The following is a 19,955-nucleotide window of genomic DNA, read 5'->3' as shown; positions in this document are numbered from 1 at the left end:
ATATATATATATATATATATATATATATATAGAAACATGATGGAAAGTAGCCATCATAACATCTTAACTTTATTGGCCAAATTTTCGAGACCATAAGTCTCATCATCAGGGCTGTAAAATATATAAAATTGACAATTAAAAAACAGACTCAGTAAAATGACATTTACAAAAGTTAGAGTCATAGCGAGGGCACAAGATGCTTAATTGTTAGAGATTCCAAAACCAGAAAGAATAGATTGGGTGCTTAAGCCACGATAGGGAAAATCACCATTTGTAAATAAAGTTCTCCATTTATTGGCATGTTCTCTTTACTAAAAGAACTCTATCGTTTTCAAAGTATATACATCTCACATATGAGAATCTATCTTGACCTTGAGTAATATTTTGGTGGCTCCCAAATATTTCCCAAGCTTACATTTTGGCCAAGTAAAACGGTAAAGACCGCACCAAAGACTAAGAACGTCGCCACACGCAGCATTCTACGCATCTCGTGTAAGGTCCCAAATGACCTACACGTCGACAATCTTACCTGAAGCCAGAAATCACCCTGAGACCTCCATTCCTCACGGAAAACATGTCCAGATATGCACGCTGGACCCACGTGTATAAGAACATAGCCGGCAGCATACACTCTTTAATGTATACTGTCGCCCATGATTATGTCACGTCAAATGTATCATTTCTACCAAAAGCAATACAATGTCAGCTTTCCTGCTATATTTCCAGAACTCGATCCATAATTGTATATACAAATTATGTACCATTTTCCATTCTCAAACAAACAGTTCATTATATGTTAATCTTTATTTTGTTCACCTTGTGTCAGGCGCTGACCTGTCTGTTTGTTGTCTTTAGACACAAAGCATCGTACTCACGCCTTCTCTAGACTACAATGTAAACAAACAAGATACAGGGCGAAATCATTGTGAGTATGTAAAAAACGAAGCAGATAACTATAATTTAGCGAATATTCTCAGAGTATCCATCGATGATCATAAACCAAACAATGACGAGACACTTTCCACCAAATGCCGGCATATTACAGTAAATGTATAACAGCATACCCTCAAAAGTCCATCGTAGGCACGGGGAGAAATCAACTCATAAATAATTGGGTAGCAGTTGTTGCAGACTTATCACTAGGCAACCTAAAGCTTTAAAACAATGGGCATAAATGAGGAAGATAATGTGTCAATCATGTACGAAATTGTGATCACATGAAACTGGGATATACGTATACACTGATGATCTGTTTCAAGAAGAGAGAGAGAGAGAGAGAGAGAGAGAGAGAGAGAGAGAGAGAGAGAGAGAGAGATTAAGTGAGCATTATCCTTCTGGAAGTTTTCTGTTAAATTTCTGAATTTCGAAAAACTTTGGACAAAGAAATCAATGAAGTGCCTAAGAATCTTGCTAAATCTAGTTTTATTCTACGCATGACCAGTTTTTGGACAAATTTGTAATCAAGGCACAGCTAAAAACTGACATAATGCGTATGACTACTATGATACGTTTATCATAACACAGAATCGAATGAAAATATAGGTACAGAGATGCGTGACGTATGCTGAGTTCCTTGTATATGAGCATTTGGCATACAGAGATGTTTGTTGTGACGAGCTTATAATGGTTAAGTGAGATGAAGGTGGGTGGATCAATGTGGGACCTTACAGGACTCCTCCCCTTGGAGAGGCCTACGTTGTTCCAGGAGGTACCCCTTACCTACAATGCTATACAAACAAACAAGATACAGGGCGATAGATTGTGAGTATGTCAAAAACATTTCATGAAACACATAACAATAATTTAATAAATATTCTCAGAGTATCCAGCAATGCTCATAAACCAAACAATGAGGATCAACTTTCTACCAAATGTCGGCATCCATAAAATTCACTGCTTGAAAATTGAAAATAACAATGTCATTCCTTTCCTAGATATATTAATACATAGGGAATCTTTCCAATGTAAATTAAGTATTTATAGAAAACCCAAAAATAAATTAACATTTGTACATTTTTATTCTGGCCACCATCTTAATATTAAATTTCAAATTTTTTTCTATGTTCCTACGTGCTTTGCGTATCACGAGTCCACATATCTTGACCAAGATATAGAACACATAAAAAAGATAAGAAACGATCTCTGCTATCCACCTCATATAATTGATTTATGTTATCAAAAAGCTCACAAAAAGTTTTATAATGTTGCTAGTAATGAAAAATAAATGCTTTAAAATGTACCTAGCTTGCCTTACTTTTGTGGATTGAAACCATAAAATCAATATTTGAATCGTTAATGTTAATGTAGTGTTCTCTTATAACAATACCATTAAAGATATGCTCATAAGATAGTCCCGTAACAAATAACAACATTATTTTCAAATTCCTTGTAAGGATTGCCCATCTTTTTACGTTGGACAGTCCAGTACAAATTCATGTGTACGTATTAAGCAGCATATGTATTGAGTTAGAACAGCTCAGACTTCAAATGCACTGTTTTATCCATCTAAGTGAAAATCTCATTGTATTATTTGGGGCGATACCGCTGTAGTTGCTAGATCTAATGATTATGTTTCAAGAAATAAGTTTAACTGGAATCAGCAGTTTATACCAAATCACGAAATAATATCAACCTAAAATCATAGTCAGGGAATTGTACCATTTAGGACCCAGTACATTTGTAAAATGTTTATGAAGACCCTTTAAAATAAATGAAGGGTTGCACTAGACGAAAGTGCTTGCTATCTCACTTTTAATTTTTCCTTTGTATATATATATATATATATATATATATATATATATATATATATATATATATATATATATATATATACTTATATATATGTGTGTGAATATATATATATATTATATATAAGATATAATATATATATATATATAACATAATATATATTATATATATAGATATATATATCTATATATATATATATATAGTATATATATATATATATATATATATATATATATATATATATATTATATATATATATCATATTTATGTCATATATATATATATATATATATATATATATATATATATATATATAGTATATTCTATAGTAATATATAAATATATAATATTTTAACATTATATACCATTATTAATTTATTCATGCATAACCACAGCATTACACACATACAGCATAACAACATGATACAGTGAGGGAAATAGAAGACACGGCAAACTCCCAAAACCTATGACGGCAGGAGTTGCCCTAATGTAATTATTGTATTACTCTCGGATTTTTTTTTTTTTTTTTTTTTGTATCTGCTGAGTCGTTGTTGTGTTAAATTATCATATTAGTTACTAGGTTTATTGATACAAAGCTTTTCATTATCAGAATTGTTTATTACGCAATATAATTACTTTAAGGATTTAAATAATGAAGTATTTTTTTTAACTATTATATGTTTGCAAAAGACCAAGAACATTGCATTATTTTTACTTGCTATGTCCCATCGAATATGACATGTTTTTTATTCAACTTTGTAATAAAGACAGACTATTTTATATAATATTATACTTCATTTTGATCTACCTTACAATAATTGCAATTTTAATAACAGTTAATAATTGAATAAAAATAATACCTACGATGCAAATAAAAATGTGTAAACAATAAATGCTACTATACCAATTAGAATGATCATTTGTTTTTTTCTAGAAGAGAGAAAAAAAGTCTGTGTTCTAGGATTTGAAAATATAAATTCATTTCATTATACCCAACTCACTCCCTGTGTGTGACAAGTGGCAGATCTACTACCGGTGGTACTACCGAACCACCTACTAATATATCGGGCAAAATGCCACGTCGTGCAATAAAATATTTTGATGCCCTCCACGGAGTAATTACAAAGGCGTTGGTAAAGTTATTAGATTCTGAAGAGAAGCATTTTTTGTCAAGAGGCCGCGCAACACTGGACTGATGAATTTGATTATCTTATGAAAGCAAAGTAATAATTATTAATTCACATTCTTAGTGAATTAATATCTGGGTTTGTGGTCATACTATATAAAAATCTGAAATATATATCCGCTAGAAATCTCGAAATATCATTTAATAACGGAAAAAAAAAAACATCAGATGCCTATGCAGTCAAGTAATATCTATTTTCTCCGTTAATTTCGATATATCAAAGAGACGCCGAAGTTTTAATAAAATGTCAGTCATTCATTTACAAAATGATGTCATTATTAGCACCACTCGAACGGTGGTAATTAGGAGTGCTCTCTGATCTTAAAGGGGATTGATGTTTCAGCTGATAAAAAGCCATAATGAAATTTACTTGCAAATCGCAAACGTTGCTCGTATTATGATGACATTATTTTCGTCCCTCATTAAAAAATATCGAGACGTTCAAGTTTTAATGAGGTGCCAGTCAATCCATGAAAACGATATTGATTTGCAACCGTCGAATGTCGAATAGCAGTAATTAAGTGGGATCTCTTACACATAAAAAATACCTTTTTTGCCTACACGATTGATGGATTCTTGAGAAATGGTTCACAGATAAAGTTTCCTTTTTATTCCTTAGCAAGTCTTGTCTGTCTCAAAGCCAGGACTGTTGGCATGGGTATGGGCTATTTGATTAAGGATGAATGCTAAAGAAACGAAAGTGATCGGATGGGGCGGTTTAGATAAACTAGTTCAGCACGAGTTTTCAATAATCTCCATACAAGGAAAGGACTATCGCCTGTAGTGTCATATTAGATCCACAAATTTAAGGGTATATGGCATTCCGCATTTGTCCTTCAAGAGAAACTCCTTCAGATGCCCTGGCCGTCTGTAATGAGAATCTGCCCGACCTTTGCATTTCTACAACCTCTCGAAACTTGGAAGGTGAATATACCATCGACTGCTGTCTTACTTTGGATTGGCCCATTTCTTCAGTTAAAGCCCCTGCCAGGAAGGATAAGTCTCAAGATACATGACCAATTTAGATTTTTCTATCAATTGCATTTTTCCTCTCTCTTGGCTTAGTGTTATATAGTGAAGAAGTTGGGTGGGTGCCACGTTTCTTTCCCTCTCTTTGTATATAATAGAGAAAATAAATACTTCCTGGTGTGTAGGTTTTCTTTTATATTCTTTACCCTGGTTTCAGTTGCTGATGTCGAAATCCGTTTTAAATGAAAAAAAGAAAAGAACTAAGAATGGCCGGCGCCTCGGAATATCTCCCGAACTTTTGACAGATTCCCATTCCTTGTTTCATGAGCAATGGCGGATTTAGTAATCTTCCTTCTGTACAGCCAGCTAAGACGACTTCCATTTTCCCAATGCCTATTTACCGTCGTCGACAAAGGAATTCCGAATTGTTTTGAAAGACGAAGTCTGACTTGGACTTTTGGATTGAACATTTTCTGTGACCTTTTGAATTTCAATTGAAAACTCTCCCTTTTTAATGCAATGAATTCAGTATAAAATTAATTACATTTACACTCTTTCCGTACATGACTCGGATCCTAGTTTGATCTGCCCTGACATTTTCCTTTACTGTTGAGAACTTTGGCTATTGCAATTAAATTGATATATGCTCATCAGGCAAATTGAAATATCTATGAATAAAATTTTTAAAAAGCCGTCATTTTTTCTATGTGAATACCAGCATTGCCGTTTTGGCGTTGGTGTCCTATGCATTTTAATACCAGCAGCGTAAAATATGTTTCATACGTGGAATGGGCTGTCAATATATTGAAAAACATTATTCGCTTTTCCGGAAGCGTTCGTAAAAGGTGAATCGTTTTTTGCGAATTTTATTGACTTAAATACATTTTAATCTTTCTTGATCTGCATTTATTCTGATAGATTTAGCTTCTAAGAAAAAAAGTTAAAATAAATTTTACTTTTGCTATACATTTACAGGAGAAAATTTGTTACAGCTGCAATATATCAGTGTTAAAACTCAGAATACATTTTCACAAATGTCGCGTTTAAAGAAAAATAATAGATAGAGCTACCGGTAAATGAGGGTATTCTAAAAATTCACTTTATTTAAATCCCACAATTATTACTGGTACAGACTTCTGTCATGTATAGCCTTGCGCCGCAGTCTATTTTTATTGGTTTATGGTTCATTTTAACTGGATGTTGTTGTAAAGGTCAAAAGTTCTCTCTCTCCTCTCTCTCTCTAGCTCTCTCTCTATCTCTCTCTCTCTCTCTCTCCTCTCTCTCTCTCTCTCCACTCTAGCTAAATTCTTTAAATCAAACCCTGATTACAAAAAATAGAGTTCATTTTGTAAGTCCAACATAATACTAATTAAATGGAAATAAACAAATAAACGGGTTATCTGGCCCAGACTTCAAATAAATAAAATAAAGGGAGCCTAAAGTCACGCACCGCCAACCGTTACAAATTATACAATATCCTACCCAAGAAGTCTAAAAGTCTGTTTTCGCTCCATGAGATATGAAAAAGGCCCAAGACTTGAATTGCCAATGAAATCGTTAGTAATAGGGAAGTTAGCATAGACCCATATTAAATTTGATTAAGAAAAAATAAGTTTTCAAATAATGCTATATAACTATGCTGCTTGGGTATCCCATTTGGTATTTTAACGAATAATTTAAGATATTATTTCCAACGACGAAATTCTACAAAGGTTTCCGGAAGCCGTTTCTTCCAACCTACAGTAATTTTAGCCTTGTGCTCAGCTCTGTATTCAGATATCCAATTGCCTTTTAAGTTTTAAGGAGAAGTGCAGATCAGTGGGAAACTGTTTAAGTAAATGAAAATGTCTCCTAAGGTACCATCGAAAGAGCTTCAGCAAAACTAAGACTTCGTTATCTGAAGACGTCACTTCGTCTTCTCAAACCGAGATTTGCTTTATAGAGATGGCCCTGTACTTGATGAGATAGGACTGGAATATTTAGCAAGTATTCGTGGTATACTTATCATAAACTTTCTTTTCCTCGGTATTTAAAAGTATCAGATAAATTCAATACCACCAATAAGCATTTTTAAGGCTGGCTTGATGTGTTAGATCCACATACTTGAGAGCCTTTGTCCTTTTTCTAAAAGTATGAAAACTAATGATACCAGGAAAATTCAGATCTTTTTCCCTGTGTATGAAATAAAGGAAAGTTTAATGCTACCAGAATAATTTCTAGAAGTTCCTGTATCAATCTGGGTAAATGCAAGGATGTCATGTAGTCAAACACTTTCGATCTTTAGTTCTACCCTGCCTGGAATATTGTTCTCCTTTCTGGATATTAGCGTCATCTGGAAATCATTTCTCTTTTATGAAGTCTTGCCCCAAGTTTTGGTTTACTTATTTTTTTTTTTTTTTGCCATTGATAGATATAATTTTCAGTGGCTTCGCCAGAAGCCGTACTGCGCTGTTTGGTACATTTCATTATTTCTTTCCAATGTCGAACTTCCAGGAACAAGACTGAGCCAGCATCATACTGTTGTGCTTAATGGGCTAACGTTTTAAGCTCGTAGCGCAAGTGAATAGCCATTTAGACATACTCTGTATAAAGGATTTGAATAATGAAAACAGATGATCTTATACAGATAGGCTACAAAAAAATTATTAAATACTCTTCACCGGTAAAATAATCATATGAAAGATGAAAACAAACCGTCATCGTCAGCTCGTGTCTAAATAATGTGAATTGAAGCATCTTCTCTTAAATGATGCTAGCCTTAGTTTTTTTGAGATTCATAATTATTACAATTTCCATGCATCCATACAATCTGACAAAGCCGTTAAAACACTAGTGATCGTAACTGATCACGCCTTTTACAAAGTGGGTGTTTCCTCTTCATCCTGAACTCTGATTCTCGTGTAGCAATAAACCGGAAATAAGGCTAGGTGATTGATTGGCTTGTATATCATATCTGCACCTTTTTATTTTTATTTTTTTTTCTGAAAGTGCCCTCAGGTTGTGTATGTGTGTGTGTTTGGTGGGAGGGGGGGGGGGGGTTTATACGTGTGTAGTGATTCGGGGTGACCATGTCGAATCTGACTTAAATGCAAATTCCTGGGCAAAGTTTATGGAACATGGAAACAACGCAGCGTGCTAAAGGTCATATGCGGCAATAAGTCGCGCGAGGTGTGGAAATAAAAACGAGTCAAACTCTACATTGTTGTGCGCGAGAAGTTTGTTCACTAGCTACGGGCGGTTCGGATGAAACATTAAGGTGATGGGAGCGAAAAATGAGATGGCGTATTGACAAATCAAAGGTAAAACTTTTTGAACGATGTCAACGAGCAGTCTACAGTTACATACATTTTCTCGATTTTTTTTTTTCGCTTTTGTTTTTTTTTTCTTTTTATTTTTAAGCACCAGTTCCCCACACCTATCTATATATTTGTCTAAGAATAGCTTCCATAAGAAATTTCGTCACATTGTCAATTTCAAGCAAAATCCATTTTGGAGTTGATGGTTTTTCCAATATGCCGAACAGCATAGACTCGATAGAAAATATATACTCTTATGTCTAACTCCAGAGCTCGAAATAGGTTTAGAAAGGTGCAGTGATTGAAAATGGATAGAGTTATTTATAGGTAAATCCGTCAAAAACAACGAGGATGAAGAGCATATGGACAAAAAATATAAAGAATAGTAGTTTAGGCACAGTTTTATTTAAATACACTAAAAAAATATAGACATAATTTTTTTTTGAGACGCCAGGTTTTGATTTCTTTTCTAAAGTGCGTTTTTTCTCATAATACCCTGACTGAGTTAGTAATAGTGTGTAACGTTTTTCATGGAAGCATTCTCCTACCTGAATCGAGTTATTCTGGCACCTAACCTGCTCCCCTTGATTCGCCGATATCGTATTTTTTTCGTTACGTCCAACACACGCGTTCTCAATTGCAGACATGTTGTTAGCTGTGGTATCCCCAGTTTGACTTGTGGTCACAGCCACTGAAAATCTACTCTTCGGTGTCTCTTTCAAACGATTTTTCCTTAACTATTCAGATTTGTGAAATTCTGTAAATCCAATCTCTCGTGAGGCTCTGTTTCCGCCTGTCTCTTCATTTTTCCAATTCTCTGATTCAAGTGTTTCATTGTGAATATATTTGAAGTTAAAGTAAATAATCCTATGTGTTTATCTGCTATATTCCCTGTTTGAAGTACTGTCTTTCTTATTCTTTTAAAGTTCACCTGGCCCAGTATCTACAGTCAAGCCGAAAAAAATCAGTGTTATGGTAAGTTACCTGCTCACCAGTAAGGATCCCAAGAGGTCCTTAGAACCAAAGCTAACGTAATTAGGCAGTTTTAAAAGCTTGAAAGTGGTGACCGATGCTCAGTTTCTTGTTGCAGTTTGCACCCTTGCAAGACAATTGCAATGGCAACTATCAGCTACTAGTGATGCTAAAGCTAGATGCAGGTAAAAACTTAATCTTTTCAACGTAATATTCCTTATTGAGCACAAGCAACCAAGTTTCCACAATGTAAGTATCGTATTATTACTTTTAGCTTATATTATGTGCGAATAAAGTCGTGAATGTGGGCAGTGATAGGGAACAAAGACCACGTATAAGCTAACAAGATCTATGGCTAAGACAGAATAAATCTTTTACAAACACGCCAGCCTTTTGTGCTACCTCGTGATAGCCTTGCCTGTCGTAAAGTGCTAGGAGCCTAGGTATTTCGTTTCGTTGGAGCATATCTCTCTTTTACTTATCGTAGCAACAGTGTAAGGTTTTCGTACAATGAAGAAAGAATTCCTAGTTCAAAATAATGGTAAATTCTAAAACTTTTACGTCCATGAACATTCCTTTATTTCGGACCACGCGAAACATTTGGCCGTCTCGAAAACCTTTACCTTATCCATTCAAAAAGCCTCATAACGCAGAGCTGGGACAACCATTCCATTAACACTCCTCTCTTCATAACTCGCAGCACAAGTTTTTAACTTTAAACAAGCATTACTATGTGGCTCGGCCAGGCGTTCGACTCGCCCGTCATAACACAGAATGCGGCTACTTGAAGTCTCGACAGTCAGCGTAATATTTCGGTAACGTGCCAAGTCAGTTCATAGCGGAAAACGTAACGCGCTTAAGCACGTGACCGTAAGCCAACTATTTGACCAGTGCATGTTAGATTTAAATATTGCACTCATAAAAAACGTCACATTATTGCATACTCGTATGCTGGTTTATACTGCAGACAGCTCAGTTATTCATAAGCAATTTAGTTAGCCTAATACCCAACAATTCCTGATTCATAATCTTAACTCATTTGTTCCAACCCAGGTGGTTGTAGGCAAAAGACGTTCATTATAAGAACATCATTTCATTCTCTGAACGCACCCAAAGACGTTCATTTTTAGAGGATATCATTTCATTCAACAAGCGTCTAAGGGCATTTATTCTTGTTCTTTGAACGTCCTAAGGTCGTTCAATCTAAAGAACCCCAGCACATTCTATGAGCGTCTAAAGGTCGATCATATCATAGAACCTCGTTACATTCTCGTGACGCTATGAAGATGTTCATGAAAAATAGTTTATTTACGAAACTTAAAAAATCCGTTTAGTTATGACGTTAATTTTTCGAGAAAGTAATTTCGGTCTACAAACATTTAAGGTCGTTCATTCTGAGGAACCCATTACATTCTCCGAACTCATGAAGAAGTCCATTAAAAAACCAGTTCATTTACGAAACATGAAAATCCGTTGTCATGAAATCAATCCACATTCCACAAACATAAAAAATCTGTTTTCATTGAAGTTAACCTTCAACGTTCTAAAAGTTTAACCCCGTTTCCGATATGAACGCCTCACATTCTACAAACGTAAAAAAAATTCCGTTCGGTATCGAACACATGTTCGCATAAAAGCCTTTTCATTTTACGAGCATCCTAAAAGACATTCATATGCGAGGAACTTGTAGCCATTCACTTAAGAATCGATCTACCAGCTTGACTATCAAGTACGAGCTCAGCGCTAAGGGAAGCCACAATTCATCATGCTAAAATGCACATAGTTTTCTCTATCAAATTCAGCCAAATTTGATTTGTATTTGATTTATTAATATTGTTTCGTCTGAATAAATTCCCAAAATATCTATGTTTTTTCAGATATTTGAATCTATTTATATATTTGTATAGTCTTACTGTTGATTTGTTTCTAAGATTCCCCATAAATAAATCTTATATATATATATATATATATATAAATATATATATATATATATATATATATATATATATATATATATATATATATATATATATATATATATATATATATATATATATATATATATATATATATATATATATATATATATATATATATATATATATATATATATATATATATATATATTTATATATATATATATATAATCCGAAAATTAATTAAATTTGTTTTCTTGGTAGTAGGAAAGCTGACTGGCTGAGCCAGCAGGCATTTCCTTCGCAAATGGAAGTTGAATAAAATTCTGGACGAAATTTATCCCAATTGCTGTGTGAAGAAGAGAAACGAAAGAATTGCATTAAACTTTCTGCCGTAAAAATTTTTTTACGGCAAATTTTTTAACATTGCTGTGCAAACGTTTTCTCCGATTATGAAAAAATGCTATTTTTTTTAAAGCACCTTGCATTCGTTTTTTTTCTCTTTTTCTCTTCCTCTCTCACCCTCCTAAGAGCTGATTCTCTAAGGATATATGACTCGCCAATAACTTTATTAACTCTAGTTTGAATTCTGACATGAAGGGAGGCGTTTGTTTTACTTTCTTCTTAGGATAATCGTTTCATAATTTCCAGTGAAAATCACATCCACACGTATAGAATAGATGGGAATTTAACATATGAGTGCATAGACGTTTCATGATCTTTCAATTCACAAGATACAAGTTTTCGAAGACATGGTGTCTTTTCTTTAGGTACCGATGCATCGTTACCTGAAGAGAGAGACTGCATGTCTTCGAAAGCTTATACGTTGTAAACGAAATATTTTGGAATCTAAACCATACAATCATATTGAAGCCTGAACATGAGTAATATGAAGATATATTTACAAATACAGAGAAGTTGTGTGGCTATTTTGTGATATAGTCACTCATATAAGTTCATGGATGTCTCCGGGCATAAAGCTGAATTCCATCCAACCCCTTTCTGGACAACGGGTCTGTATTGTGACGTAAGACGTGCACACACCGAAACTTTCTACAGCAAAGTTAGGTAGTTGAACATTTGGCCAGTTTCGCACTCCCAGACACGTCATCCAGAAAGGGATGAAATGGAAATCTCTCACAAACACCCGGGCATCCATGAACTTTTATTACTTCCTGTACCAGGTGTTTTTATTGTCAGGTTTAGTGGTAGTTTCGCCGGAAAAATATTTTTCAGATTGTCCCTTTCTGATGGTTGTTATACTTGTTGACATGTTCTTGTGTGCGTTTTTTTAGGTAAGGGGAGTTGATGTCTGCTACGCTGTGTTTAATTTCTTCAGTCAGTAGGAGACCATCTTAGAGTCAGTAAACGAAAGGATAGGCATCTTATCTATGAAAAATTCTAATAACCGATTTTTCGCGAAACACTTTCCAGTCGTGTTTGCAAGACTGAAACAATTAGACACAATAAAACTCAGTCGCTTTTATTGCACCAAAGCACTAAAACACAAATAAAATAATTATCATAAGAACAAGATTTAAAAACTCAGATTCAACTTATTAAACACAACGCAGATCCAGCAGCGAGGAAAGAGAAAGGAAGACATTTCAAAAAGAGGACAGAGATTCTGTCAACAGCAAATTATCCAAAAAACAACTAAGTATAGTTGACCACTGGGTACTAAGAGTTGGCTCTGTTATTTTATTAAAGGAGACTATCAAATATTCAGGGCAGTTTCATGATTTACTCTTCCACCAATACTGAAAGCTTTATACGTTCAATAGATTTTACATATTTTCAAGTCATTCTTTGATGTACGAATGTGCAGGGTTGGACAACCTACTACCAGTTCTTCAATCATGTCCTTGAGGTGAGCCTACGTGTATGGCTTGTACAAGACATTCAGACAAGGGGGTACTGAGACATGGACTGGATAGTTGCTGGGTTTTTGGTAGTAAATCTATAAGGTCTACTGGAAGGAGAGACATCATTCTCTCCTAAATATACCCTAAAATAAGGAAGGAAAAGTAGTATACATTGTCGCTTTTGGAGTCGTAAATATAATAGATAGGTCTTCTATCTTTCCACGAAGCATTTTACATTGTCTTTGAAAACAGCCCTGAAGGAAAGCAATTATCTTTAAAATATTTGTTTAGAAGTTCTTGATGTAACGTAAACCAATGCAATGAACGAGGAAAAGCCTTTAGAGATAGGGTCGAGATAGCGTTCATCATAAAAAAAAGTAAACATTCTTGCTCAGCCCTGAAAAAACTCTGTTCTTAGAAACCCCTGTGCAAATGCCTTGGTTATCCTTAGAACAAGAGGTTCCCAACAAAGTAAATCATTCCCGATTTGTCCCTCATAGACGCACCAAGTCTTTCCTTATTTCTCTTTTCCATATCATATATATTCTAACCGACGCTTCAAGTCTATCATAAAACATACAACAATGAAAACAAAGTGTTTTTTACCATACATTTACATTATCTTTTGAGTGAATTTTAATTCAACCTTGGCCTTTTCTACGTCCACATCCATTACCTTTCAAAATTGGTATGTGATTATATCCTGACAATGAACTCATCGACATATCCTCCTCTATAAAATTTTTTATTATCTGTCTAGTTTTCTTAAATAAAATATTACTACACAATTGACTGAGTGTGTATAGACGCCCCAATCACTTTTACCTGTACCCAGTGGAACAGTGATTCCTCTCACTCATTCCTCTGGAGCCTTTCACTTATTCAGATACGGCTTCCTAGCCTTCGCTACCTTTTATGTATATTTGTATATATGTATGTGTGAGTGTGACTGTGTCAGTCGGTTTTATATTTTTCTTTTTTATCGGGAATATAAATATATTGTGTTTAAAATAAATGAACATTCCCTAACATTTTCTTTGCTGTATTTGCGAATTTCATTCTCCTTTAGTCATATCATTACGATCACTGAAGGGTGCAGGCCCATTTGATTAAATTCCTAGCACAAAATCTCTAGCGTTAAATTCAATGCGAAGGCTTCTATCAGCAAAAGTTGCGCCCCTGGAAACTACAGTATCTCATATATATATATATATATATATATATATATATATATATATATATATATATATATATATATATATATATATATATATATATATATATATATATATATATATATATATATATATATATATATATATATGTGTGTGTGTGTGTGTGTATATATATATATATATATACACTATTGTCAGCCAAAATTATCTACTTATTAGGGTTATAAACAGAGCAATTATCTTCGAGATCAAAAGAAAAACAACACGAAATCTCTCACGTTTCGCCAGAATGTGGGCGTCTTCCCCTTAATGACTTCCGTAAAGCGATTCTGGACTGCAATGTATTTTTTTCTTCCAGATTCTGCCTCGGGATCAGTAAGCAATTCCTTTGTCATTAGAGAACGTTTTGGGCAGCGTATCGAATTGAAAATCAAATACAATCCTGAACAATATATATATATATTTATTTATATATATATATATATATATATATATATATATATATATATATATATATATATATATATATATATATATGTATATATATATATATATATATATATATATATTATATATATATATATATATATATATATATATGTTTATGAAAAAGCCAATGACATGGAAAGGGGACTTAAACCATACCCAGGCCCGAGAATGACATTATTTTCTTACTCCGTTGTCTAGAGGAAAGAAGGAGTGGTTGCTGTTGGTCTGAAGACAAAAGGTTTATCTGCCACTTACGGGGCATTTCCTTAACACCTCTTTTTACCGCAAGGTAAACGTTCTGAATGAATAGACTTACTTGATATAATTATGTTGTTGGATTTGTATACAATACAGATTTTAACCATTCGCAACCATTCTTCGATTTGATTTCAAAAAAAAAGAGTTTACATATTTTTTCTAGTATTGTCGTTCATAAATTCAAATCTTTGCTATTTATTTCCAGTTTTCTAAGATTGCAGAAATAGAAAAAATATAACGAAAAAAGCAAATGTCATGAAGTGACGTATGCATCAATATATATATATATATATATATATATATATATATATATATATATATATATATATATATATATATATATATATATATACTATATATATATGTGTGTGTGTGTGTGTGTGTGTGTGTGGTGTGTGTGTGTGTGTGTTGATGCATGCCTCATTTCACGACGCTTGATTCTTCGGCATTTTTCTATTTATGTAATAAAAGCACGAATAAAGTGAAGGAGAAGTAAAGGGTTGTTTTCCAGTTCAAAACTTACATGTTTGGCTCAGGGCTGATTTTACATTCAGATACCGTGGGAAAATTAGCTCGAATTCGTCTCGCTGTCAATTAATCATGAACAATTCCGGAATCTCGCCTGCGATATGAACAACAACTTATTGTCACCGTAAATCAGTTTAGTGCCACAATAAATCAGTTTAGATTCGTCTCACTTGTCATATAGTTCACACCCCCTCCATCTTTCAACAAATTCTTTCCCAGGTCATAACGAATATAATAACGTAACTTTAGGACACTCCTTCATAATTCCCTCAGGATTTTCGACCTGGCATCAACACCTATCACGGCCTCTTTGAGAACACCTGCGTCACTCTTAACGATGTCCTTCAGACGAGACCAGGAAGCTGAGAGTCTCTTAAGACTATTGTTAAAGTTCCTGTTCAATGCCGAAGGGAAAGGGGGACAGATTCAATTTTCTCACCATTCTTCCTTCTATTGTGTCAATTCCCTTAGGGTCACGATTCCTTCGTTAACACCTCCGCTCTGACGGCCGACCTCTTTCAACCTACTGGTAAGTCATTCAAGATCTGGCCTGATCGTTGCCTTTTGCACCTGGTAACTCTACCCATTTTAACCTTCCGCTCCCTTGCAATGCCCTCCTTTTATCTGTAGATAATGAAGACACAAGATTCTGTCGAAATACTATTCTCTTCCAGCACTACCTGAGGATTAAGAAGGTCTCTTTGGAAGACAACTCAATGCCTACAGCTAATTGGAAAACATCTCAAATGGCAGCTTCAGACAAAATACAAACACCCTAGATTGCCTTCAGAGGTCAGAAAGGTGGGACGCCCTGTCACGATACCCTACAGGTGTAGGTATCTCTGGACCCAAGCTGTCCTTAACGAGTTGAGAGACACTTACCAGTCCCAGCAAGAAGCCTTCCATTTTGGACTCAAACTCCAAACGAGATTTCTACTACACCTCACAACATATCACTCACCATTGTGCGACCAGCCATTCCAGTCATGCCCTGCCTAATCCCTTCGTTAGTAGCGTGCAGATATATGTTCCTCAAAGAATGCTCATACTGGCTAATTCTACGACAAGTCCCGTCCATGGACTCAGTCACGTACAGTCCCAAGAACTGTATTTTCGATTAGACTCCAGCATCTGTAATCCAGTCCCTGTTCCTCAAATCTCTTATTTCCCATTCCTTAGACCATCAAAACACATTTGAATTTTGTCTCACAATTCCATTCCACTGAACTGTGAAATTTTGTTGTAGTGACATAAATACTCATGTTATTAAGTGAAGTGATGTAGTCATGTTTTTTAATATTGATTTTGTTGTGTTTGGTGGCAAGCATTTCGAGTAAACATCTGCTTGAAACATGGTGCGAATTTCATGAAGTTTTGCTTTTGCGCTTAAGCCATTCATAAAGTAAATTCTTACAATATCTTCGCTTTGGTCATTATAACTTTGACTTTCTTGCAGATTTACCAGCAGAGCTGTTGCGTCTACTTGTATCAAGTAACGGTGTTATTAAAAAGAATTGCCAAAGTTCATCATATTTTCCAAGTGATCTTAGACACTGTATAGAGTTGTATTCTGTGTCAGACCCGTTGAAGGAAATCCTACTTACTTTAAATGTGTTAAGTTTAGAAGATAATTCTAGTTGCTTTAGTTACATCAATCAGTACTTAGCGTGGCACTAGTTAGTCTTTGTAACCCTTTAATGTAGGAAACAGTGTCATGGGGTTCTATAGCAACCCTAGTAATATCTTTGTATTTTTATTGAAATTGTATTTTATTTTAGTGGATTCACGTTGCTTCTTTAAACCAATAAGATAGCTTAGTATACTATTCAATGCAACACCTTACTATTCTGTTCATTGGCCCTATTGTGTTGGTCCATTGTAGTCACTGATTAAGTTATCCTTTTGCAAAGCATTTGAATTGAGGCAGTTCATCGATTTAGTTTACTCAACTGCATATCTTGAATATTGACAGTATTATATGCTGTACAGAAAACTATTGCGTCGAAGAAACTTCGGTGCATTTTTTATCAGTTTGCTTCTTATTCAGGCTCTTTCATCGCATAAAGAAATAGAACTATAGATCTAATTTTTTTCCGGTTCCTCTTCTTTAATAATGTTGCAGTAGTGGAAATCGGATCGTTTACAATTGCTTTAGCGTGCCAGGATTTGTTGTATTTCTCGTTTCATAAGCTGTTAAAAACAAATGGGGCTCTGGTTCTGCCTGACTTGGTTGCAGCAAAAGCAATCTTCCTAACGGCGAAGACTTCATATAAAAGTTACGAGATAATAACGTGGTCGCTTCCCAATCCTACGCATGTTAGTACAAAATTTAATACGGGTATACTGTAGGCTCTGACGACACTTCTTTCGAAATAAGAGAGAGAGAGAGGAGAGAGAGAGAGAGAGAGAGAGAGAGAGAGAGAGAGATAGAAGGGCGGTCTCCGAATTTTTTAATTTTCAATAAATATATATGACAAAACTCAAAAGACAGAGAAAGGTGGGTGAATTGTTTCAGTATTTCCACTTTCTCTTAATTTTCCTTTGCACACACACACACACACACACACACACACACACACACACACACACACACACACATATATATATATTATATATATATATATATATATATATATATATATATATATATATATATATATATATATATATATATATATAATAGATAAATAGATAATAATAATAATAAAAATTACTTAACCTGAAATTTATGAAAATAATGTACGTACCTCCTTTGTTTCTTGATAAGGTACTAGGAAAAGTGAAATAACTTTTTTTTAAGTCACTTATACTTTTTTACTATTAAGCCATTTCTCGTAGCAAGAGAGAGAAAAGAAAAGAAAAAAGCCATACCTGAGCATTAGCAGGAGGTACGATTCTGTCCGGCGACTTTCGAAACATTTTTGTTCATAAGAGGCATTCGAGTCTCAGCACTGATAGGAGAGAGGTTGTGCTAGTTTCGAAGGGTAATTGCTTCCATACTGGGATGATTTGAGAATGCCTGATCAACCTTTAATTACGGGGAATAAATGAATTCAGATAAGCTGACAATTTGACACTATGACCTTTGGTCGTTATGACCTCTGGTGACCTTATTTCTTTTGATAATATTAGCTCATAGTTTTATTGACTAAACTTCTCTTCAGCCTCTGTCCTTGGATGATTGCACTGCCTCTGCTACCATCCTTATCTCTAATCAGTCTAATGCATTGTGAGGGTCGTCGTTTTCTTTCACATAAACCTCACCTCCGTTATCTCAGTTGTCTTCTAATATCTGTTTCTTATCACGAGCGAAGCGAAGTCATTACTGGAAACGGGTTCATTTCTGACCGCCCAGCCCGACCTGGCCCGACCTGGCCCGGCCTGACCCCGCTCGACGTGGCCTGGCCCTAATGTTATACAAATGCTAATATCTCCAAAAGTATTGAAGATTAAAGACAAATTCTTTCGGCAGATAAAATCTTGTCTTTAAATTTGATCCCAAATGAGATTTATTTTCAGAATATTATAAATTCACATTTAAATGATGTTTTAATTATTGTATTATAATTTTCTTTAAGTTGATGGTTTCAGCACTAAATACCATAGTTTTCTGGAATACTAAGCACTGTTAAACTATACCTTCTCACCCGCTGCAAAGAATAATTTCGTATTTTATCGTTTGTCATATCTTTTGCAGTTTGACGCTGGAAGACTATTTGAAATGCAAATAACGATAACGTTTATGTAGCAGAGAGTTCCGAGGTACCTATTATAGTTAACCCTTTAAGTGTTTAACTTGAAACCAGCTTGAGTTATCGCCTTTAGGGCGACCTACTGGTCCATCTATGTTTGTGTCGACAATTCTTTCTTCGTGATCTCTTCATTGACCTCGATGCCCATTTCTGTTTGCCGTTGCCTCCAATTACCTCTCTCTCATCTACTAATACTGTACTTAAACTCATTTATTCTAAGACTGCCTCTTCAGATTTTCCCCCTTGTCTCCTCTGCCCAATTATTTTTATTGTTGAATTACTTGCCAATGGTTCAAAAAGTCATTCCACTTCCCTCCCTACATAGTAAATTGACACACTCTAAATAGGAGTAATAGTAAACATTTGCTTAGACGATGAAAGAGTACATTAAGTTAAAAGAGAAGACTTGGTAAAACAACAGTAAAAACTAAGGTAAACTATTTTGAGAGAAAGTGGCTGATAATCTTTCCACATCTAGAAGGCAGGTGACTGGGACGGTCTCTTTTTATGCAACTATTACATACATCCGTAAATTACCAGGAAGTGGTGTCCTGACAAATAATTTCGCTGGGGAGGTTTTCGCAGCCCCCACACAAAGCATACGAGAAAATATCAGATTAAAGAGTCAAATGATTGAAAGTCATGGAGTTTTAAGGAGTAGGCATAATCCTTGCACTATGATTATAAAATCGCAACAAAAGATGAAAACTCATAAAAACATATTATATTTTAAAAATTTATTCCTCTCTCAGTCTCTTCCTCTTGATATCAGTAAATATCGTTTGATATATTAATATTGTT

The sequence above is a fragment of the Macrobrachium nipponense genome, chromosome 36 (assembly GCF_015104395.2).
Source record: "Macrobrachium nipponense isolate FS-2020 chromosome 36, ASM1510439v2, whole genome shotgun sequence".
Taxonomy (NCBI): Eukaryota; Metazoa; Arthropoda; class Malacostraca; order Decapoda; family Palaemonidae; genus Macrobrachium; species Macrobrachium nipponense.
The sequence above is the reverse complement of the archived record's forward strand: the minus strand, read 5'-3'. Positions refer to the sequence as shown.